Source organism: Balaenoptera ricei, chromosome 1 (genome assembly GCF_028023285.1).
Source record: "Balaenoptera ricei isolate mBalRic1 chromosome 1, mBalRic1.hap2, whole genome shotgun sequence".
In the NCBI taxonomy this organism is placed as follows: domain Eukaryota; kingdom Metazoa; phylum Chordata; class Mammalia; order Artiodactyla; family Balaenopteridae; genus Balaenoptera; species Balaenoptera ricei.
The window spans coordinates 85819181-85844847 of NC_082639.1; the positions used below are offsets into that span (position 1 = coordinate 85819181).

Below are 25667 nucleotides of genomic sequence, written 5' to 3' on the forward strand. Positions count from 1 at the left end.
GGTTGGAGGGTGGGGAATAGGTGGAATAAATTGCTCCAACCATTCATATTTTAGGAGGAACTGACCTTTTCCTACTTTCACCTATAGAGTCTTAGGACCTGGTCTTATACCCTTCTCAGAGAAGGGGTTCAGGTATGCCAGTGTGTGATCACTAGCTCACAAGACAAAACCTCTGCATCATCCACAACCTTCCACTTGCTCAAGAGAACCTCAAATCCTGGCCTGTTCTTGAGTGACAAAACCTACATTATAGGGAAGTCAAAGGAGAATTACTACCTATTTCATAGACTCTGTAAGTTGTGGGAAGGAGGTCAAGCTGAACCAGTAGCTACTATTAAAGAACAGCTAATGAATTAGACAGAGAAGAATGTTAATTTACATGTAATGAGCATTCTCAAGGAGCTGCAATTAGAAAATAAAAATAATAATCACTTGAAGTGACAATAATGATTTTCAGAATTCTAAAACCAAATAGAGAAATTGAAAAAGAGTGTAGCCACTGCTGAGAACTGAATTAGTTGTCTGGATGATCAAATAAAAGGGGGAAAAAAAAGAAAATTAGCAATAAAATAAGAGACTTAGAGGAAGATCTAGGTGACATAATATGCAAAGAGGAGTTCCAGATGGGGAAAAATTGAGCATGGAATAGAAGTGATAATCAAGGAAATAATAGAATAAAAATTCCCTGAGTTGAAGAAAGACTTGTGCCTTTTGAATGAATAGGCTCACTAAGACTCAGGCAGGATTAATTTTACGAAAAGCCACACACCTAGACATAATCAGGGGAAATGTCTGACCTCCAATGCTAATGAAAAAAATTCTTTCTTCTACCCAGAACAAAAATAGTTTTCTTACAAAGGAAAGATTATCTGACTATGCTATTAAAAGAAAAGGCCTATGATCCAAGAATCTTTATACTAGCCAATATAATACTCAAATGTTAAGGAAAAAGCACAATGGTTTTCAACATTCAGGGATTCAGAAAATATGCCACCCATGTATTGATATCTTATCTGTAGAAAATACTCAAGGTCAAATAGATCAGTTACCACTATATGTGTGAGTAGGCTGAATTCCTTATCAAAGTAAAAAATATCCAGGTTGGGTTTAAAAAATCAAATCAAATAGCTAAAATAGAAAACAAAAAACAAAAAGCAAAAAAGAATGTAGGAAGAGCAATTTAGTTTTGAGTGAAAATCTAGAACAAAAGCATTGATGAAGATAAGGAGTGATATTATATAGTGATAACAGACTTGATTCCCAAAACTATATGCATAAACTATATAGCAAACAAGATAAGGCATATAACATAACTTTAAGGCACGAGTTTAGCATAAGGCTTACAACCCTAGGAAACAAATAGGAAAATATATAAAAACACAATGATAATTGGAGATTTTAATAGATGTCTTTTAGATGTTGACTGAAAAATAAGCAAGGATGTAGATAATTTGAATGATACAGTTAACAAGCTTGATTTAATAGATAATTGTAGAATTATGTAACAAATCTAGCACATGTATTTTTCTCAGATAGCAATGTGAATACACTGGGCATACAACTGGCCACAAGAAGAACACCTCAGCAAAGAGTAGTTTTATTCACTGAGTTCTTTGACTAGAAATTAATGAATTTATGCATCAACCACTAATCGATGACCTACCACACTCCTTCATCCACTGCTGACATTGTAGGAGAGTGATAATAAAGCTGAGCTATGGAGAGAAACTGATTCAATAGATAGAAAGGGTACTGAGGCGTCAAGTTCTTGTCTCCACTTTTCCCCTGAGTCAGCTGTACTATCATTCCTGTGGTTTGTCTCAAGTCAACATTTCCCTCATTTGGCTTAAGCGTTTATATTTTCATCCACAAAAAGGACCAACTAACCCAAGGTTCTCTCTCCCTCTTTCTCTCCACACATACATGCAAACATGTATATTGAACTTATACAAACACCTTCAATTATGTCATGTTGAATTACAAAGGCCCTAAATTAATGCAGAGATCCTCAGATTTATATCCATATGCACAAGGCTTGACAAGTTTAGACTTTTCTCATGAACCTTCCTTTTCTTCCCCAGAATAGCATAATTTAAGAAAAAAAAAATTTGTTGAGCATAGAGTATACTTAGGAACCCATGGAATTTTCAAGTTTCTAAATTCTTTCACTGAACACAGACTACATCATTAAAAATAAACATTTTGAGTTTTTTGGCTTAGAATTTAAAAAGGTGAAATTTACCTTAAAGACTTTTCTGTTTTACCTACAAAGTTAATGGTTCTCATTTCCTTTATCTCAAAGCAGATAAGCATGATGATCTGATAAGAACAGCTGGTTTCTTGGTCAGCCACTTTATCACTCTGTGTTTCACTCCTTGATAAAGATTGGCACATCTTTTTCTGTTGTCAGTGTTCTAGTAGTACTCATAGCGGCTGCAGAACTAAGTCTTTCACAGATGAAGCCTAACTATTCCAGTGGTGGGCTGGAGCCAACTCTATATTCAGTGACATCAGGTGTAGCTTGAAACTGGCCATAGTGGGAGCATTTATACCACAGAAACCACAAATGCTACAGATCAGGGGTTCATTTTCCATAGAGCTAGTTTAACAGCACACTACTGATTTTTGTTCCAGGTAGCCGATTTGACAAAGTTTGGAATCTCATGCTCTAGTAGGAAGAAATAAAGTAGAAAAAAGGCCTCTCAGAAACTTATTATGTTCTGCTTGAGTAAATGAATTTATTTCTGAGAAGTATAGTTTTTTAAAAAAGTCATGGAGTCCTTAAACTAATAATTTTAAGAAATGTTAAGTCTGAAAAATCATCTTATAAAATTATAAGCTTAGAAAAAAATTGTACTTTTGCTAAAGGCAAGTTAAAAACATGATCTTGTCTACTCTCCTCTTTTTAATCTCCTATATTCTTGTAGTAGTGAATCTTTCTAGTTTCTACTTCCAAGAACAACTAATTTAATTTTTCAAAGGATGGTTAGAATGGCATTTCAGTGAATAAGAATTTTTCATATTATGCCTTAATAAAACTTGGAGACCTGTTATTATTCTATGGGGAAAAAAAAAAATTACCAAAGCTTTTTCTTTCTGATAAAGCACTGAAACATTTTTATTACTTCATACAACTTAATAATGCTAAGCAGACGTGAACTTATGTTCTTAATGGAATTAATCAATGTCCAGCTGATTTTAACCAGTATTAGGTTCAGACTGGGCACAAGTGCTTCTCAAAGTCATGTGTGGGAACATGAACTGAAATCCCTTAATTTTCATCCACAAAATGTCCAGAAAAGTAAGAAAGGTAAAGACAAGGTCAAAACCGAGCGCCGAAAGTTGAACACCAATGAATGTGCAGAAGTCTAAGAGGGATTTGTGTTGGGAGTTGAAGTCATGATAAGGGGCTTGTCAGGAGGAGGCAGAGCCCTGCTCTAAGGGGCTTGAGTTGTTTTTATTTAGCAGCCTTTGTAATTTCTGCCCTTGCCAGCTCATGAAGGGGCTTATCATTAGCACCCCACCACTCACTGTCATCAACACTCTAAGAAGGACAATTCAATTTATTTTTATGACAGAGACCAGTTTTTGAGGTCTGGATGAAGTCTGCTACCCCCTGTATTTGACTTACAGTTTCAGGTATTTAATAAACACTGTTAAAGAAGTGAAGAAAACCACCTCCAAAAACAACAACAACAAAAAACAACAACAACCAAAGATAACACCAAACAACTTAAAAAAAAGCCTTATAAAAAATACTGAGAATCAGTGCATTTCCTTAATGTTATAAAGGTCTTCTGAGATTCCTGTGTGTGTGTGTGTGTGTGTGTGTGTGTGTGTTTAATTGTCTCAGCTATCTTCTATGAACCGAGAAAGACCTTCTTTTGTTCGAATGTGACAGATCAGTTAGAACTGTGGCAACTACCATTTACAGCTATTGATTTCCATGTGACATTAAAGGCCCCAAATTCAACCATTATTCTCTTCAATTGTCACAAACAAAGGTTAATAATAGTTGAGTTTGGACTGAAGGAATCAAGTAAAGATTGCCAACTGAAATTAGCACGTTGTTCCTTTCTGGGTCACAAGTCAGTATGAGGGTCTGTGTTCCACAGATTACACGTATATTATCACCCTTTTAAAATGTGCCTTTCTCCCAAAAGTAATATTTGAAATACAGAAAAGGAAAATGTAGTTTTATAAGAAATCAAGCCATTTAAAATAATAAATAATTTAAAAATATATTTCTCTTTGCGCAGAGTAAAAACATTTTGCTTTGTTGCTTCTATTGCAGCAAAATAATGTTTCTCATAACTGTAAAAAGTGGTATGTAGCATGATTAAACAATATTTCAGTCCCTTAGTTCATGCAGAGGTTACCAGCTAGAGGGGAGAAAGGTTTGATTAAGTTTATGTCTTCCATGAGGAATTTTAAAGGAAAGCATACAACTTCTTTAATATATGAGTGCTGAAGCTACAGATGGCTTTCTCTCATGGGTAGGTGTGAAAGAATAAAGTCCTTTTACTATAATAAATAGGCAAAAAATAGCTGGTAAGATATTATAAATCTTCACAAAAGCAATGGCAAATTTTAAAAGTCTACAAGTCTTTACAATTTCAAGTTGCTTATATTTATATCATGACTCACTACCTATTTATCCTATTTATGAATGGTAAATAAAGATTCATGTGCTGTGTCCACTGTAAAAATTTTAACAAGTACCTTATTTTAAAAATATTATTCCAATAATTTTAATTATTATTTATTGATATAGTATCATTAAATAGTTATATAGCACTATCAAATTATAATTCTCCTTAGATGGAAACTAGTCATTTTTGGACTATTTCATAGACAGGAATCCTAGATCAAGTAAATGAGTTTAGGATAATTTATTGTAGATCATTATTTCTAAAAAAAAATGAGACTCCTCCTAAAAGTAAACCTGTGGTTGTTAGTAATCATTCTAAGGAATTTTGGAAGTGAAGCAATATATTTCCAAATAAACCTGGTTTATTCTTTGAATAGAATAAACATTGGGCCTGACTTAATGTCATGCAATAGCATTTCATAGCTTAATAACAACAGTGGTAGTGAAATTATTTTAACTACAGGATCCTATCCTGTGCACTCAAACATAATAATATCCTTTTAAAACCTGACTGAAATTTTAAAACACCCAAGAATTAACAATTGTTCCTATATAATTGTATAAAAGAAGAAAGAAAACTTCTCCCTTCCCAATCCCAGAGTTTCTAACCACTAGGAACATTAGTGTGTGTTCTTTTCATTTTTTTACCCTATGTTTATATAGGCCTATCTATATATACACTTATGTATTATTGTTATTTAACAATAATTTAATCGTTTGCTTTGTTCTCTCTCTATATATATGTATATACATATATATGTTTACACACACACACACACCACATACATTGATATCTGTGACATGTTCACTTCTTCCCCCTGATTAAAACATACAGACCTACCTCGTTCTTTTTAATAATGGCAGAGTATCCTGTTGTATGGATGTGCCAGTCCCTTAAAGATGAACATTTAAGTTGTTTCCAGTTTTTGTGTTTTTACAAATAGTGCTGCACTGAACTATTTTCAACATGTTTATGCATGTGCTAAGATTTTTATAGGATAGATTTCTAGAACTGGATTACTGGGCCTAAAAGTTCATGCCCTGAAATTTACTCAGATTCAGCATAACACTTTCTCAAAGTGTGGTACGATTTACTTCCCCATTAGCAAAATGTGAGAGTGACTGCTTCCCCCACATCCACAACAGCACAGAAGGTTATCACTCTTTGCCAATTTAACTGATGAAAAATTTAGTGTCTGTGTTGCCTTAATTTGCATTTCCACGCTGACCTACTGAGTTGGCTATCTTTTCATGTTTACTGGCCATTTGCAGTTCTGCTTCTTTGAACTGACGATCCATTTTTTATTGGGTTGTTTCTCTTCTTCTTAATTGGCTAGAAATCTTTTTTTCTAATGTTCTTTTCTCCCTGCTTATATGGATAAGGCATGCTCACTTTAGAAAATACATACAGGCGAAAACAAGATTAAAGCTGTCCATGTTGCTACCCACACAGAGAGGAATATTTCTGGCATATGTTTTGTCAGTAGCATGAATGATGAGATGGAATAATTGTGTCCACTCTGTTATGTCACCTCTTCTATTCACTCAACGACATAGCCTTGGCATTTTTCTATACTTTTAATGTTCATTCACAACTCAAAATTAAAGTTGAATCAAAGCCGAGCTGCTCAATCAGCTTCCTCTCATAACTCATATCCTGTACTGGATCATGATAACTGTGGGAATGCAAGAAAATGCCTTTTAGTTGCTAAGTAGAAAACAGCAGGAAGAAAAGTGACAAGAATCTTAATTGCAATTACATACGCAAGCAGACTCTATTCTTCTAAATATTTACATGTATTTTAATCTTCACTACAACTCTATAGGATGAATACTATTATTAATCCATTTTACAGAAGAGGAATTGAATGCAAAGGCAGTTGCTTTATATAACATATTGTATGCATACAGACTGAATCCAGTAATCCAGTTTTGTGATCTGTGCTCTTAGTGACTATGCAACCTGCCTAATGGAAGTACAAAAGCAGCAGTGAAGTCATTTGCACTTGGATTGGTGTTCTGTGAATTATTTTTCCCAAGACTTTTTTCCCATTGCAGGGATTTTGAACGTAGGGATTTTTTTCATTATTTGTCTTTTTGTTTGTTTTTACTTTTTATTTTATATTGGAGTATAGTTGATTAACAATGTTGTGTTAGTTTCAGTTGTACAACAAAGTGATTCAGTTATACATATAAATGTATCTGCTTTTTTTCAAATTCTTTTCCCAATTAGGTTGTTACATAATACCGAGCAGAGTTCCCTGTGCTATACAGTAGGCCCTTGTTGTTATCCATTTTAAATATAGCAATGTGTACATGTCAATTCCAAACTCCCTAACTCTCCCTCCCTTCCACCCTTCCCTCCCCACCTGTAACTGTAAGTTCATTCTCTAAGTCTGTGAGTCTGTTTCTGTTTTGTAAATAAATTCATTTGTATCATTTTTTTTAAGATTCCTCATATAAGTGACATATTTCTCTTTCTCTGACTTACTGCACTCAGTATGACAATCTGAATAGAATAAATACAAAAGAATATTTATAAAATATATTTTTTTACATAAAAATACTTGTGTTTCTCATTTCCTTGCTTTTTTAAAATTAGTTTTACCATATACATTTACATCCCTAAAAAACATATAATTTAATATTAAATGATTTTATATTATTGGGTTGGCCAAAAAGTTGTTCAGGTTTTTCTGTAAGATGTTACAAAATCCCGAGTGAACTTTTTGGCCAAGCCATTATATATACATGGAATTATATTCTTTCTTACTTATTCTTCTGCAACTTTCTTTTTTAGCTCAATATCAAATTCCTAGGATTCATTTATGTTTTTGCATGTAGCTGTGTACCAATCTTTTTTATTGCTGTATAGTATTTCACTATATAACTACATTACAGATTTTTCTATCTTTTTTATTGTGGATGGGTGTTTGGTTGTTTATAGTTTTTATGTTATCTCTTAAGCGGCTGTTCAATTCTTTTGCCCATTTTTCTATTGAGTTGTCTTTTTCTTGTAAATTTGAAGAAATGCATACATTCTAAATTTTACTCCTCTGTCAATTGTTTGTAGAACAAATGTTTACTCCCAGTTTGTATCTTGCCTTTTCACTCTCCTCATGGTATCTTTTGATATCAATCTTTTCTTTTATGATTTGTGCTTTTTCTGCCTGTTTAAAGAGAGCTTCCAGATCATGAGGTCAATAACACATTCTTCAACATTGTTTTCTAAAGTTTTTAGTAAATGTTTTTTGCCTATCACATTTAAGTCTTTAACTACATGTATTTGATTTTTGTGTATTGCTAACAATTGTCCTAGTACCATTTTGTTCGTAATTCAATATTTTTGCACTGGTTTGCAATTACAGCTCACTTAAATCAAGCTTCCATATGTGCTTGGGTTTTTTTCATGAATTCTCTATACTGTAACTTTGCTCGAATATCTAAACCTGTGCCAAAACCACTATCCTAAGAGCTATAGCTTTATAAGAATTTTTGATAGTGGTTAAGGCCAACTCAATGTATATTAAGTGCTTAAAACAATGTTTAGAACAGAATAAATGCTATATGGATCTTTGTTATTATTATTATTATTGAATGCCTTGGCTATTTTTCTTTTTTTGTCATCCATATAAACTTTAGACTCAGTTGGTCAATTTCAATGAAATAATTTTGCTGGGATTTTGATTGTGTTTGCAATAAACATAGAGATCTACCTGGAAAAAAATGAAAATCTTTATATAGCAATATCTAATTCCTGAAGTTGATATTATCCATTTTTTACATCTTTTTAAAATGTCTTTCAATAAAAATTTTTTTAATTTTCTACAAAATGATTATATACATCTTTTGTTAGATTAAATCTATTTATTTATATTTTGAATGCAACAGTAGTGTATAGTTTAAAAAAATACATTCCTAACTTGGTGTAGCTAGTGTATAGAAATGAATTGATGTTTGCATATTGATTTTTTCCCTAGAAACTTTCTAAAATCTTTTTAATTCTAATAATTTATCAGTGGATTAGTTTAGAATTTCACTATAGATAATCAGAAGATATATATCATCTAATTTTTTAATCCTTATATTTTAAAATTTTTCTACTTTTATTTTATTATAAATTGATTTTATAATATAAAATTAATTAGTCTTACTGCATTGACATTTTATATCTAGTACAATGTAGGACAGATATGCAAATAGCAGGTATCCTTGTTTCACTACTGATCTTAAAGAAATGCTTACCATTAAGTTTGCAATATATATTATTACAAAAATAATAAATATTGCAATTATTTTGTAATATATATTGCAATTATTTTGTAAACATGTTAGATCACTTTAAGGAAATTCATTCCTATTCATAGTTTTCTAAGATGGTTTTAAAATTATGAATAGATATTGAATTTTATCAAACATTTTTTCTGTAGCTATTGAGATGATCATATGAATTTTTTCCCTTTTAACTGTTTATGTGATGATTTACCTTAATTAATTTTTTTCTTTTTTGGTTAAACCAACCTTGCTTTATTGAGGTAAGCCCCAAGTGTCATGCTATATTCACATTTTTTATGCATTGTGGGATTCAACATGTTAATATTTTGTCTGGTATTTTGTATCAATGCTCATGAGTGAGATTAGCCTGCAATTTCTCACACTGACCTTTCAATATCAAGGTTATATCTGCCTTATAAAATGAGTTGAGAGGGGGGTATTCCTTTTTTTGCTATAGTCTGTAATACTTTAAAATTTTTTCTCCAAACACTTCCCATTTTTTGAAGCTAGTTTTGGAAGGGCTGCTTTTTCCTATGCACAAAAGACCGATCTGACTGTAATGTTGGTCAGCCATTCTATAGTTAAAATGAAAATTATGAGTCTTTTTGACTAATTAGGTTTCAAATAGTTTTTGGTTGTACAGTATATTCATGGATGTTAAGACAGTATTGTCACAATTAAGGTTTTTGAAAAAATCCTTTCCAAGAGGATGTTTTCCATCAATAAACAGAAGTAAAATTAAATGCCCGATTAACAAACATAATGTCCTCTTTAATAATTCTCAGCACTCTGGTAATTCTGCTAATATTACTGTGCTATCTACAACTCTTTCCTTTTGTTTCATGTTTTGAATAATTCAATTAAAAGTCTGACAAAGCAATAACAAGGGATTAAATGTTGTAGAATTGTAATTCGAAATAAAAACATAAGCTCTTTGGAAGTATTTATTAAAAATTCTACGAAACCTTTTCAAGTATATGAGATTCTTGGATTCTATAAAGTTAACTGCTTAGCCAAGTTATCCTGCTTCCTCTTTTGTACTCAATTCCAGTAAACGAAGAAAATAAAAATGTGTAAAGCTGAATGACATTCTTGCAAAACAGACCACTTAGGAAGGACTCTGAGACTTCTCTCTTTGGCCTACATTGAAGGAAGGATGATGCCTTGCCTTCTTTTCTCCTGTACTGTGAGAAGACTCATCTGCTGTAAGATGAGCACTGAAAGCAGGGTTTATAATTTTGACCCTTTATCTGGAAACCATTAAGGTACAAGGCAATGAGGAGGATATGAAAAGGAATGTGATATAGACCTGCCCTTAGAAAATACTTACTTTAGAAATGGAGGTAGGACAAAAGTCACTTTCATGCATAAACTAATCTCATGTGGTCGGTGGGCAGAAAGGAGCCAAGAAAATATGCTAAGGAGCATATGGATCAAGATGTCAACACCACAGGATTCAAACCTCCCATATAGATATAGTTCTGCTCTCATCAGATTTAATGATGAAGAAAGATACAACGAGGAAATCGCTTATTCTAACATCAAGATTAAAAACAAATTAATATAACGTGGCATCACTTTAGAAGAGGAGCTATGGAGTAGTGGTGAATTGTACAGGCCTGTAGTCACACATCCTGACTCTGAGGCCTGGCTTGGCCATGTCTTGGCTGCAGGATTTTGGACAAATTGCTTAACCTTTCTATGCTTCTATTCCTTTGTCTGCAAAAATCAGGAACATGGTAACACTAGCTCAGAGGGTTGTTTGAGGATTAAATAATATAATCTATGTAAAATGTTGACACATTTCCCGGCATATAATAAACTCTCAAAAAAACAAGAGCTATTTGTTGCTAGCAATGTAAGCCAATCCTACAAATTCTTATCAAAAAATTAGTGATGATTCTATGAGAATCAGAAACCATAAGACACATTCAAACAAGAAAAATGCTAAGTAAGCAGAAAAAGAAGAAAAATACAATTAAATAAATAAAAGAAAGTAAACCATGAGAATTTTTTTTTTTTTTTTTTAAATCTTGTGAGATGAAAGTAGTCTCAGACCTGGGACTGCTCCTCTTCAGAGCAGGAGAGAGAGGTAGAAATGACAGGGAAGGGGACCACAGAAGAAAGGGAGTCATGAGGAAATCAAAACCTCCTTTTTAACAAAGTAAATTAAACTGTATTATAATACTGACTGGGGTATTGGTGGTGAGAAGGAAGAAATTAAATATTCAAGTCATAAGATTTAGCCCAAAATATGTTACTTAAACAGCTTCCTAATCTGAAGTGTAGCACTGTATACAAACATTTAAAAAATAATAATATAGCCCTCTAAATTTACCTGCTTTCTCTATTTTTATGTTCACAACTTATACCAGAATGTGTGTTGCCCATGCCAATTTTATATTTACTAATCTACATATAAGACTGGATACCTTTTGTAGGTAACTATTCCATTTGAACAAATTCGAGGTGATCTGAAAGTTTGGGTACAGGAGTCAGCCAAATAAACTAACTGGTAAATTAATAGTTTAATTTTGGAGAGTTTTTTTTTTTTTTTTTTTAAAGATGACAGGTTTTATATTAAGACTGACACCAGTCCAGGAAGGCACAGGAATAACTGAACTTCAATTATTGATGGTGCTATAAGTCACAAAATCAGGAGAAAACATATGATGTAATTTTTGGATTGTGTTTTTTTTTTTTTTTCCAATTTTTACTTTTTTTTAAATGCAGCTCCTTTTTTTTTAAAGAAGGGTTTCTATTTATTTATTTATTTATTTGGGCTGTGTTGGGTCTTCCTTTCTGTGCGAGGGCTTTCTCTAGTTGCGGCAAGTGGGGGCCACTCTTCATCGCGGTGCGCGGACCTCTCATTATCGCGGCCTCTCTTGTTGCGGAGCACAGGCTCCAGACGTGCAGGCTCAGTAATTGTGGCTCACAAGCCCAGCTGCTCCGCGGCATGTGGGATCCTCCCAGAACCAGGGTTCGAACCCGTGTCCCCTGCATTAGCAGGCAGATTCTCAAGCCCTGTGCCACCAGGGAAGCCCTTTTGGATTGTTTTATATGCTGATTTTAAAAATGTTATCATTTAGTCAATGGTTTATATCATAAGTGGAATCTGGTTGATAAAAATGCAATAGGAGATTCAAAAGAGATTGATACTATTGACTTTTAAAAATTAGGACATCATGTCAAAGGTACACAAAACAGGAGTGATGCCTAGTCAAGGCTGAGCCATTTAGTAATGGGATGAATAAAACTACAGAGGGTGAACTGGGTTCACCTAATACAAAAGTCAGTTTTGTTTGGTGGAATCAGCTACCAAAGCCCTGCTTTTAGAAACAAATCTGTGGGAGGTTTCCTGAACTTCTCATCTTCTATCTTGTCACCAAAAATATTTCCCCCATGGCATCCTTTAAGGATGCAAGTGTCCTAGTTACCACATTTGCTTATTTACTTTCAGTTTATTATCTCCCTTTCACTTTTACAACATCTTCATAGCTCTTTATATATGTTCCTCCCTCTTCTCCCAACTAAGAAAGACAATATTAAAAATGGAAGTGTGAAATATATGAGAAAATAACACGAGCATTTTACTGCATCTGGAAGCTGACAGGACAACTGACTTATTCTTTTGGGTGCATAAAATGCACTATATTACAAGTTTGACAGTTTACTCTGAAGGCCAATTAGTAAAAATAAGAGAAGTTGTTCCAACGGCATTTGTAAAATGATATTAAAGGGACCAGTGTTTCTTTAAAAAAAAACAACAAAAAACTGATATAGGAAAAAGTTAAGGGGCAGAATTCAAAGTGGCAAGAAAAGAGAAAAAGAAACCACAAAATGAAGGAAACACTTAACTAGAAATTTGGAGACATGAGGAAGAGTGGAGAGATGAAAAATATAAAGAAAATGATTATAGAGATAGAAGAAAATCATTTAAGTGGCAAAAAACAATAAACTAGCTTTTCTGAGCTACTAAAGCAATTCTTATTTAAAATATCAAGTACAAAAAAAATAAAAACAGCAATAACCCTGGAATACAATAAAGTAAAAAAAATAGAGAATGAAAATATAAAAATACAGTAGAGATAGAAACAGAAAACCAAACGTGATTCAGGAGAAACCAAATTAGAAGATAGTAATTTTACAGAAAGAGAAAATAAACAACCAAATAAAAGCAGAGGGGAAAACATTTAAAAGGAACAAGGAACTAAATGCTACAAAAGGAAGAGTTTAATTATAGATTTTTATTTAATTACACTAATATTTAATAAGTATACATATTAATACAATTAAATTCAGCTACCGCAAATATTACAAAAATCCATAATCATACCAGAGGTGAGGATACTGTGTATGTTTGTCTTTAAATGCAACTCAAAAATGAGATTGAAGAATCTGGCATATTCTCGGATATTCACTGCCAAGGAAATTTGAGCTTTCTAATCCAATTTAGGAAGAAAATCAGAAATTCTCTGTAAATAAATCTAAATAAAGAATAGGAGTGCTAGGTCCAAAAGGATCAAGGAAGAGAAAATGGAGAAGGCAGAAAAACAGACAGCAATATGAGGTGTCCACAGAAAGAGGAAAGAAATTGGGAATAAGGGACATGACTAATTAAAGAATGCAAAAATGCAAAACAAAGCTGATGGTATCCAGTATCCTCAACACCTGCACAATTCCTGCCACATAATAGTTGCTCAATTAATAACTAATTAATTAATTGAATGAATGGATGTTTCAACTACCAGACTATCTTTTCAGGCTGTGTTCATCAATAGAGAAACAATGAAGTAAAAGCAAATAGGTAGATTTGCCAGGAATAGTGTCAACATAATCGCCACTTTGGAATAACAGACCTACTTTTGGAAAAAGATGAAAACCCTGAATAATCCAGAAAATTAGGAACAAAAACATACAGATTCTATGTGAATTGATCTACAGGGAAGAAATAGGTCTGCACTGTTCTCAAAGAACAATTCTTACTGATTGCTTTGATTGTTTTTTATTGTCATCAGCCTTGGCACTCCTGTGGACGTGTGTGTAGGATTCTTGGAACCAAAACGAATATCACATACAGTAAAGTGCACCTATCCTGAAGGGAAAATGACAACCACATAATACCATGTAAAAGAATGCCAACAAAAAGAGAATTTGTTTTTGTGTTATATGAGACAATAAGGCAGAAAGAGAAAGAAAAGTAAAGCAAATGACTGTGTGACAGAAAAGAACGAGGCTCACGACATACAAGACCAAGAAAAGGAGGTGGGGGAGCCCACGAAGGCAGAAACAACATAACAAAAAGGACAAAACCAGCAGTAGAAAAGAACTGTCAGACACAAAACCCTCAAAACAATAGATATGAAAAAAAGGATCAAGATGACAGGAAAAGAGCAGCATGGAATCTAGTAAGAAAAAGAAACAAAAATTTCAAATAATGGATTTTCTATCACCCCTGCTGTTCCACCAGTGCATTGTGTCACAGCCTCAGAGAACAGTGCATAATTTATTATGGTCACTCGCTGCCAGGCTGTTCTAAAGGGCAACAGCTATATGAAAATACTCCCCACCGTTGGATGGCTTAATGATCCACCCTTTGTAGAGGGGTAGGGCTGTGGAATGGCCAGCGAGGACAGAACCACTTATGGTCAGGATGGTGCTCTGCATATTTAGTGCTCTCTACCCTGTGAAGAAAGGGCGAATTAACTCTGGGGCACCTCTGTGGGAGTTTTTTCACCCCTCTTCAGCTTCTCCTGAATAATCACCATCTATCAGGAGTAGATTCTGAATGCCCAATATCACATATTGCCTCCTCTAGGGGAGGGATGATGTTAAATTGAAACAACAACAACAAAAAATGGATTTTTAGAATAAAAACAGTACTTGAAAATGAACATTCATGGCTGTAAAATTGCACTGTATTTTAATCACGTCTGGAGATTTAAAAAAGAACTGTTAGGGCTTCTTTTTAGAAATGAACTTGGATACAGAAAAAATAAATATGACATAAAAATAAAGATCATTCAAATTATTTTTACCCATCATTTTCAGGAGCATGGCCTTTTCAGTAGTATTTATATAGAAGAGTTTTCATTACTTCCACAAACAGCACTATCTTCAAAGAGAGATGCATCATTAAGATATGTATCCATTTCTATGATTAGTAAAGCCAGGGATTACTTCTTTAAAATTCTTTTTTGAGGGGCACTAGTGCCTGAGGTTGGGAGCAGAGGTTCATGATTCAGATGCCCAGGATTTGGATCCTGATGCTGCTGTTTACTTGCTATGTGACTCTGCCACATTACTTACACTTTCAGTCTCTGGACCCTCCCCTCTGTACAGTGGGAATTAATAATAGTACATATGCCATAGAGTTGTGGTGAGGATTACATGAGTTAGACCTTGAATCAGAGCCTGGCAGGTGTCAGTGATGGAACCTGCTCTCAAATAAAGTGTGAGGGGACATTCAGGAGGCATTTGTAATCCAGAACTGTCTGCCATTAGGTGGTGGGCATGGAGACAGGAGAAAATAATGTGCTGCTCCAGATCTTCTCAATGCAAATGGCACAAAAAAACACTTTGTATGAAGGCTTAATTCATCCACTCATTCATTCATTCACTCATTCATTCATACCTTTATTAATCTGTCCAAAAAATATTTACTGAACATAGCATGTGTCAGAATAACATTAATCTTGGGGGTTCAATGTAGAGCAAGTCACTCTAGCCATAGTTCCTTTGTCTGTAATATAGATAATGTTCTATCTTCTACCTCAAAGTTGATTGAGGAGTGGATGTGATCCCATGTATAGAAAGACCTAGCAAATTGCCTAGAATAATATGGGCACTAAGTGAATAAGCTCAATTTCTATTGTTCATAAAAACTCTTCATGAATTTATTATCTTGGTGTATATATATATATATTTATTATATATATATACACATATATATATATCATGGTAACTTTCTTTGTAGCCACCTCAAAAATATAATTCCTTATTTACTATCTATTGGGAAAACTCTATTTCACTTTACCCTAAATCTATCATTTCTATAGAGAGAGTGAATATCTAATATATATAATATTCAAAATTTTATATATGTAAGTTTTTGTTTAAAATAAGGATGGCTCCATTTAGAGGAAAGTTTTTAATAAGAGCTTAGTGATAAGGATTGGAGAAAGTATATTGAAAATATCAGAATCACAGATATCAGTGCATGGTCCAAGATTGGAAAAGTAAAGATCCCCTGATAGTTGGGATTATAAACCATGGATTTGTCTGAGGCTAGGTCAACAGACGGATAAAGAATGTTTATCTGTTGTGGGTAAGAATGAGTCATTCACTACACCATGGAACAAAGACGAGAAAGCTGGAGAGAGTGTGAATGCTGAAGGCATCATCTGTTTTCCTGGATCCATACAATCATGAAGTCAACTTCAACCTTGTACCATCAGTTACATAAGCTAATATACCTATCTTAGTTTATAATACCATAATTCCTCCATCTGCAGAAGACAGAAAGCTAAGAACTATCTTTCCACTTGTTTCTTCCTTAAAACCCATATCCAATTCATCCTCAATTGCTGTTCAATATACTCCTTACCTTTGGCATATCCATTTCTCCATCTCTACCATCATTTTCCTCGTCTAAGCTACAAACCATTGATATTTTTTACTTGAATTACTTTCTGCAAGAGATTTCAGCTGGTCTTCTCAAGTCCATTCTCATGCTCCTCTATTCTATTCTCTCAAAATGAAAATATAATCCTATCATCCCCACCATTGTCACCGTTCCACTCACCAAACACATGCACATGCACATATGCACACACATATTCAATAAACCCTTTACTAGCTTTCCACTGCTGTTTGGATAAGATCAAAATGCTTAACAAGGCCTGGTTATGGGGTCTTAGACAGCATGACCTATATTTTCCTCTCCAATACTGTCTTGCGCCACACACATCTGCTCTAAGTACCCCATTCTTATTTCTTGCCCTTCAACAGGAGGTGTTTCAGCCACAAGGCTTTTGCTCATGTTGTTTCCACTGCCTGGAATGCTCTAACCCACCCCAATCATTTCACTTAGTTAAAAATCCTCTAAATATTTCAGTTATCAGATCAAATATCACTTCCTTAAGTTATCCTTCCTTGACCTTTCAGAGTAGCCCAGAAACTTCATACTACATGCTCTTCAAGTATCCTGGACCACTGCTTCATGGTTACTATGCCAGTCATACTTTACTGTTTGTGGGGTTATTCATCCAATATCTCTCTACTTTACTAAATGGAAAGCTACATGAGGACAGAGAACATGTCTAATTTTGCTCATCATTATATTCTTAGCATTTCACACAATTCTTGGTACATGGTAGATACTCTAAATATTTGTTGAATGAATGAAAGTAGAGAAATATATGATGATCTGGGGAGTGCAAAATAGGGTCTCTAGAATCTATTTCTCCTAGATAAAAAGGCTAGTCTCTAAAAGTTTGAGACCTAGGTGATAGAACATAGAAGGAGAATCAAGAGTGAACACAGGAAAGAGGAATAGAGAACAGACACTAGACGTGAAGGGAGCTAACTGTCCTTCATATACCAAGTTCTCCCATATTAGGCAAAACATAGTTATAGAAAAAACAGGAGTGGAATGCCATACAACCTCTTGTGTAGTCAAGACAAGAAATGTGCTGGCAATGGAAAACTGGCAACAGAAATCTCATTTGATAGAGGACTAGAAATTTTACAAATAAGAGAAAAAAATCTGCATTCTCTTTTTTGATGAGTGATTAACATACATTAAATGTAACTGACTTTGCAGTTACCTTTGACCTATGAGGACTTTTAAAGCTGAATACACCCAGGAACAACAGATAGGGAGGGAAGAATAAACACCCAATCTATCAATTCTAGAAAAAATAAATAGCAAGTAATACGAGGAAAGAACCAAAGATATTTAAGACATCTCAAAGTGGCTAAAATTGACAGTCATGCTTTAAATTGGTATCTCTTTAAACAAAACATTTTTTTCAGAGTATGTATTAATTAATCATATTGCTACTTGATAAATTGACTTTTTTTTGAAAGAACAAAAACAATGTTAGCTCCAAACATGACTGTCATTAAGATTTCTGCAATGTAATCAACATCAAGACAGACTTCATGTTTGTGTAAAATCCGTGATTCCCCATAAGGACCACCTCGTGTGTTTCAGGGGATGGGGGATGTAATAGTTCCCTGGGAATGTGACTGCCAGACGATGGTAACAAAAGCCATAGAAATTTCAATTTTGAGTCAGTACTCCTAGGCTGTAAAATGCTATGAGTTTGATAAATCTATTTTCTTTGACTTACTTTTCTGGGGGGGGGAGGGGCAATATTTTCTTCTATAGTCAAATAAACCCATGTGCCTCCTTCCTAACATTGGTCACCTACTCCCAGCTGGAAGCCTTAAACTTATTGTACTTGAAAAGATTACTTCTACCCCAGCGAAAAATGTGTAAAAACTTTCTCTCTGAAGTAGAAGTTGCCTTAATTTTACGGTCTTCTTAAAAGTAGTGCCTCTTACGCCTTCCCTTGATTTGCCTTATTCATTATCCTCCCTCTTGCCTTATCTTGAACTCTGCTGCCTCTGAGTCTGTTAGCTCCTGAGTTCTTATTAGTTTTCTGGTCCAATCTTGCATTCTAGCCCAAAATGCAGTGTCCTTTTACTCCTGGGTCTTTTGTCCCTTTTAATGCAGGACTCAAGTCCTATTTGCCAGTTCTTTCAAATATTCTAGGCTAGTTGGATCCCATGACTGGACCCGCCATTCCATTGCCAATATTTCTATCTTAGTAATTTTGGTTTCCAACTTTGTTTCTATTCTGCACTGCTGATACCTATTTATTCTGGTGTGACATTATGGTATACACACTGCATGATATCATAGACTAAGATCATAGCCTCTCCCCACCTCATTCCCACATCTCTCTCTTTAGGTCAAACATATTTTTGGTTCATCTTTGTGCTATAGTCAACAGACATATAGAAAACTCTCATATTCACTGTGATGTGATCATTTGAGAGTGATTTTAAAACAATTTGAAATGCTATTGCTGCTTTATTTCAGGAATATAACATGATGAGTGTAGTAAAAACCACATTAAGTTTGAAAATACATATTTAGATGTTTTTCCTGCAACCATTCACCGGGTGGTCCACCTATTTGTACTAAATATACATATATATATATATATATATGTATGTATATATATATATATATATATATATATATATATTTTAACTGACAGACCAATGATTGTTATTCTAGATAAAAACAATGACACTTCCTGATCTAGAACTAGTATCTCAGTTAGACTTAAAGGGTGTTGCTTTCTACTAAAATTTATTATTTTTAAAAGACAGGGATCATTTTTATATCATTAACCAACATTAATAACTAAAATTGAAAACCCCATAGAGAACCAGCTTAAGGCAAAATATTGGCAGTTCTGTAAATGCCTCTTACAGATCTCCTGTAGTTGTCTACTAATCCAAGCACCCATGTCTATGCGAATGTCTGGGAATTAAAATCAAATAAAAAATTAGGCAACATAATATAGTGTAAAGCAAATATTTCTTTTTAATCAGAGATACTCTTTCTCATAACCAAGTTGATAATTTATTTTAAAGCACTTCCAAAATTATACCGCCAAAAGGAAAAATAAAAGAAGGCAGGATAGTAAAATGTATTTGGGTAATATCAGATTTCAGTCGCTTTTGCAGAAGCTTATACCATGCACCCGTTTCTTGTCTGTCTTGCAGGAATGAGGTTATTTTACAGTGCAATGATTTCCAAACCTGTGACGTCTCAGGGGCTCAACCCACTGAGGCTAACCTAGCCTAGCCCACGTTTAGCCAGTCAGCTCATAGACCTCAAGAACAACTTCCTAGCCCGAACTTACATTCGTCCATGTTGATTAGAGCAAAGTTAAACACCACATTCAGGACAAAGCAACACTTTGACACCCATGTTTCTTAGAGGGGCTAGAGTCAGAAGGGATGGGAAGAATCAAGAACCTTAAACAGAGGAGGTCTCGTGGGCACATACCTAATCAGTATCAAAAAGAAAATTTAACTCAGCAGTAAGCCTCACCTTAGATTCCCCCAAGAGATGTCAGAGAGGTCACTGGGACTTGAGTTTGTTGTATTTTACCACTGGTGGGGCTCCCACATTTCTTTCTCTAACCTTTAAGATTTCTCATACTCTTGAGTTCCTGCATTTCACCCCTCTGGGAAATACAGGAGGTGCTATCACTTGTCAGCTGTTTTGGCTTTAAAAGAGGTATCTTTATACTGTCCCCTCCGCAGACATTCAATGGGGACCAGATTGAGGCAGGGCTGTGGTCATTGTTCCCTAGACCTTGTATTGCGTATGAGAGAGAGGGTCTGTTAGCCCAGCCGCTGGAAAAAGGTTTTACTTCCTAAGGGAAGTGCTAGCACATCTGGGGCAATGTGGTCCTCACACTTAGTTCTGGATTCTCTTCCTGGTGACAGACATCTGCTGTCTGGCAAGGGCAAGAACAATAATCTGTGTTTTATGAAAAACGTTGGCATGTTTTAACAGAAGCAAACCCTTTCTCTCTTTTTTTTAATAAAAATACAGAGTTTATGTAAATTAAATTTGGACACAGAACAGATCATGAGGGAAATATCAAAGTGTTGCTTTAGGTGACCTTAATATAACTCAACAATTATTTAAGATCACTGAACATTTTAAGATTTACCACTTGTAAACTAGTTTGTTTTGCTTAGCTAAATCATCATAAAAAGCAGGACTGTATATGTATTTCCTGATGAGAAAATTAATGTTAAGACTGTTTTAGTTGAATAATCCAGTGTTCGGAAATTCTATGCAGAGAATGTATGTAAATAAATGGAGGGGGCTGTGAGATAGAAAGACATAGCAGGTGATGATGGTGGCACCGCCATCTTTATTCAGGACTCTGCTTTGCCTGTAAAGCTAGAGTAGTCTTCTCTCCAATTACATACTAGCATTTTGGAATTTTCCATCCAAAGGAATTGTTACCAAGCTAGTTGTGCACTATTTAGCAATCATACCCACAATGAAGGCCTAACCATGGCATCCAAAACACTGAACAATGAGAATCCTCCAAGGGCCAGATAAATAACACCTCTGTAGCCTCTTAGAACTGTTAGGTAAAGAAATCCAAATTCATTGACAGTGATTCAATCTCTAGGTCACCATAGACTGAAATGAGAGTATGTACCTAGTTTCTATCTTTAACCTGTTCATATATAAAATATTATTTTTCCTTTCTCATGGAAAATTTGTTTGATTGATAAAACATACCCAATTAATGAATTAGATGTCATTTGAAATAGAATTAGACAGGTGATTTTTATTTGAATAATTTCAGTTGAAAAGATACGAATTCCAGGCGGAGGGAATAATAGTATTCAAAAAGGTACGGAGTAAGAAGTTTCCAGGGCAATTGACTGACTTATTCAGTTGACTAGAGATTTGGTTACACCCAAATGACAAAGTAGAAAATACTGGACAGAACACCGGATGGGGGTCAATGACAAGGGCATCACAGGCTCTGAGTCTTGTTAGTTGGTTACCTCAGGCTAAGGTTATTTAGATCACTTCCCAGTCCCCAATTCCTGTCCTCTAAATAAGGAGGCTGAACTGGGAAATCTTCAAGGTTCCTCTCAGTTCTGGGAGTCTATGCCACATCATTGACTCAAGGCAAAGAAGGAAACAGCTGGTGTGAAAAGTAACTCAAGAAAAGACTTTAAAAATGTATGCTTTCTGATGGCAAGGACAAAAAAATCATGGGGATTACGTAACCAGTATTTTAAAGTCCTGTGGAGCATGTTTCCTCTTGCTCTCCTTTTTTGCTATGTGGAAGATAAAATAGGAAGGTAGGAAGACAAGGCAGCTTATCCCATACCCCACGCCCCCCCCCCCCACCAACTATTTTTCTTTCGGTAGCTGATGGAGGGTCTAAGAATTAAAGGCACTCCTGGCTGAAGAAGGCAGCCTAGAGAATCTTCAATGTCAGGAACCCAGAGGATTAGCAAAAATGCTGGGAAGGCTTGGTTTCAATACTTAAAGGTTGAACCAGACAGGCACATACTGATCAAATCCATGTTGCGAATGAGCACTTATCCTTGGTCAAATGTTTGCTGCTGTTTACATGTACCAGATATGTTGTTAAAGGAGCCTAATTAAGCTCTAGTTCCTCATTGCTGCATGGCAGTGCAGACCAAGTGTGGCCATATCTTCCTTATTGCAAGAGACATAAGAAGTAGAATTTTTTTGTCCAGCCACCTGTTTTTAAAATGTTGGTAATAATTTCAAAAACAAAACAACCACAACAACAGTAGAAAGTTACTCAAGGTCTATTCAGCTTCTATGTGAATCTAGGTTAGGAGGTTCTACAGGGTGGAAGTAAAAATATTCAGTATAATTCTAAAAGGACAAAAGAGGAATATTCACTCAATGCCCTATGAACACTTAGCATTTCAGAAAAGGAGAAGACCTCAAAGAGGTGCCATTTCATCTGGACTTTACAGAATTTATTGTAGTTCAAGTACCTTTATAAAGTAATATGCTGCCACAGGAAATTGGTTTACACAGATTGCATGTAGACAACTTTAAATTTGAATGTCAAGACATCAGAGAAGCTTCCTTATTCCCAAGAGACAGAACACCTAAATAGTAGGTTCAGGTTTGTTTGTGACTTTAGAGCTGACTTAGTCCTGCACTTAATTTTAAATTAATAACAATAGTATTTATGCTCATATTCAAGTACTGATTTATTAGGAACTGTTCTCTGTGCCTTTCCTATATTCAGGCTTACATGCTAATTAAAGCTCAGGCCCCAGGGGCCACTGACCAGCTTTGTGACCTGGGAAACATGGAAGCTCAGGTTTTTTTGTTTCTTATTTTTTGATTTGTTAAATGGGATGATAACTCATCCTACTTCAGAGGATTGTTATGAGCAAAAGGAAGAAGACAGAAAAAATTTTCATGTAATATAACTCTGATTCTTTGGAGTATACACAACCCAAACTAGAGCACATTTTCACCTTTACTTGAGCAATAAGTAAAACGTTGACTTTTATGCAGGCCAGGGAAAATGTTAATGTTTTTAAAAAGAACAACATGATATGCATTTATTTCTTTAGTTGTTCTTGCTTTACCAATGCTCTTTATGGGTAGATTAAAAAATTTCATGTTAGCCTGCTGCCTATAATGTTAGCAGTTAAAGAACATTAAAGCTGGAGGGGATTTAGAGATCATCTAGTTCAAATTCCATGTTATAGAGATGGAAACTGATGCTTTAGAAGAGTAAGTGGCTTGATCAAGGTGACACAGATGGTTGATGGAAAGAATAAAGAATGAGACTGCCTTTAAACACTTAGAAAGTGTCATGCTAAGTGTTTAAGATTTTGTATGAAGTTTCACCATGCAGGGAATATACAATTCAAATTCCCAAGGTCAGCTTGAGATATTATTTATTTCTATAAATTCCATAAATGTATATGATGTCTCTGTGCTGTAAAAGTTAGAGCCTTTTCTATTCATATATTTCACAATTTTTAGTCACTTATGGAAACATAAAGAGTTTAAATATATATGTATATGTTTAAATATATACAGCTAATTTAAAAGCACTTAGGTACAAAGGCAGTATTTTTCACTTATTTGATATTTGCAAGAAAATATTTGAGATAAAGGAGAATAAAACAGATGTTTAGAGAGGAAAATATACTGTATTATGATACCTTACCTCATCTTAAGGAGCTAAAATCACTATTGTTTCTAGAAACACCAGAAATGTGGACAGTACAAGAGAGTGTTTCCAATGGATAAATATTCTAGCCATGGAATTAAGGTCAGTTTGTTTCATTCATGAAGCAAACATTTATCAGGCTCTGGCGATACACACAGGTCTGTGCTTGGCACAAAGGGAGCTGTCAGCAGATGGGATTCAGGATCACACTGTGATGGGAAAAATGAATTGGAATGGCTCCTCAGTCCCTCTACACTGAGTACAAATTCCCCATCCCACCAACTTGCAAGTGTTTAAAACTATGAACCTTAGGGAGGGAAGAAGAGCCAATGGGAACAGGAGGCAGAGAAAGGAAAAAAGGAAATAAAAGAAGAGACGAATAAGCCCCAGATGGTTTTGTGCCCACTCTAAAAATTCAGAGTTATAGTAAAGATTTTTTTTTCAATGCACTAATATTCTTCCTTCCTGCTATTTAAAATATTGATCATTCATGTGTCCCGAGGCAGAGTAATCATTTAAATTATGTTGGAACAAAATGATTAAATTAGCTTTATTTTCCTATTATATAATTTGAGGATATAATTCAAAAGGAAATTTCTAAACTTGGCTAACAGAAAGAATTGGTTATAGTTTTAGAGATTATAACTAACAAGTGAAATGGAAATGGTTCTAGGTTTCCTCTAGTCTAAGATATAATGGTTTTTGGAACATATGTTTTCCATGAGTTTTAGAAATCTTAATGATAACTGACTGCAAAATTTTAGCACTTGCATCTTCATTCAGCCAAAGGCTGTGAGAAAATTTGTGTGGCTAAATAACTTTCTGGAGAGGATACACCTAAGACACTTAACAGCTGGGTAAGTTTAGAGGTGTTCCCAGAGCAAAAGTCTACTCTAAAAAATAAACTCAAAGCTGGGCAACATTTTCAAAACAATTGTCATATTTGTGGCAAGGAATATATATTAAAATACATCTTTCTTTTAAAAATTAGTCAATAGATTTAAATTTTCCATAGCTGTTTTAATCCATGTAACTAAAAGATATTTTGGTTCTAAGTTTCAGACACTGGGAAAGGGGTAAAGAGAGAAACTCGACTCCCTCAGGCCCTGCTCCAGGTGTCCTTTTAGGAACCTTCCTCATTTTAACGAAGTTACACATCTTGACACACTGACTGCTGCCTGATCATATGACTTATAAAAGTTATGATTTAATATAACGGTATTTTTCCTCTACAGGTAATTCTGAGGCTCGTTCTATTACCACACTTCTGGATAATCTGTTGTGAGTGGAATAGAGAATGTACTTGAACAACATTTGACTAGGCCATCCTTTCCTGCTGCCATAAAAGAATGGTTTCTTCCTAAGTCACAAATCTATTCTGAATGTTAATTAAATATTTACAAGGTACTTTAAAAATCCTCCCTGAATGCTAATATGAAAAGAGCAACCTATGTTCATTTGAATAAGCAGAAATTTCTGCCCAAGTTAAGGGCCTCTGGCCTCTGAGTTTAATTCAAATAATTCTATGACTTGAAAAAACAGAACTGAAGAATTGAGCACCTACTATGTACAAGGCCCTGTGTCAGATGTGGAAATAAAACTAAACTTTCTAGGACTAGGAAATTTGTCATAAATTACAACATTTTGTATTATTTAATTCACATCATTTCCCTCTGGGCTTAAAAGCTAAATTAGATGCAAAATACTCCCCTTTTTAGCATTAAGCTTTTACATTGTTCCTTAAAGTATAACACTGTATCTAGTTACACAAAGATGCAATATTTTCTACATATTAACATATATTTCCACATTTTATTCATTAGGTTTTTGAAAGTATTTTAGCATGAAGTTTCCATTTATTGTATCCAAAAATAAAAATAGCATTAAAGTACTTTTTGCAACTCCCAAAACACAGTTAGGGAATAATGATCATA

General features: G+C 34.5%; 1 protein-coding gene across 2 annotated transcripts in view; it reads right to left on the reverse strand.

Annotated features, from left to right (window-relative positions):
- The window catches only part of DPYD (dihydropyrimidine dehydrogenase), an 809798-nt gene that overhangs the window by 238291 nt on the left and 545840 nt on the right, over positions 1-25667 (reverse strand). The window lies entirely within an intron of this gene.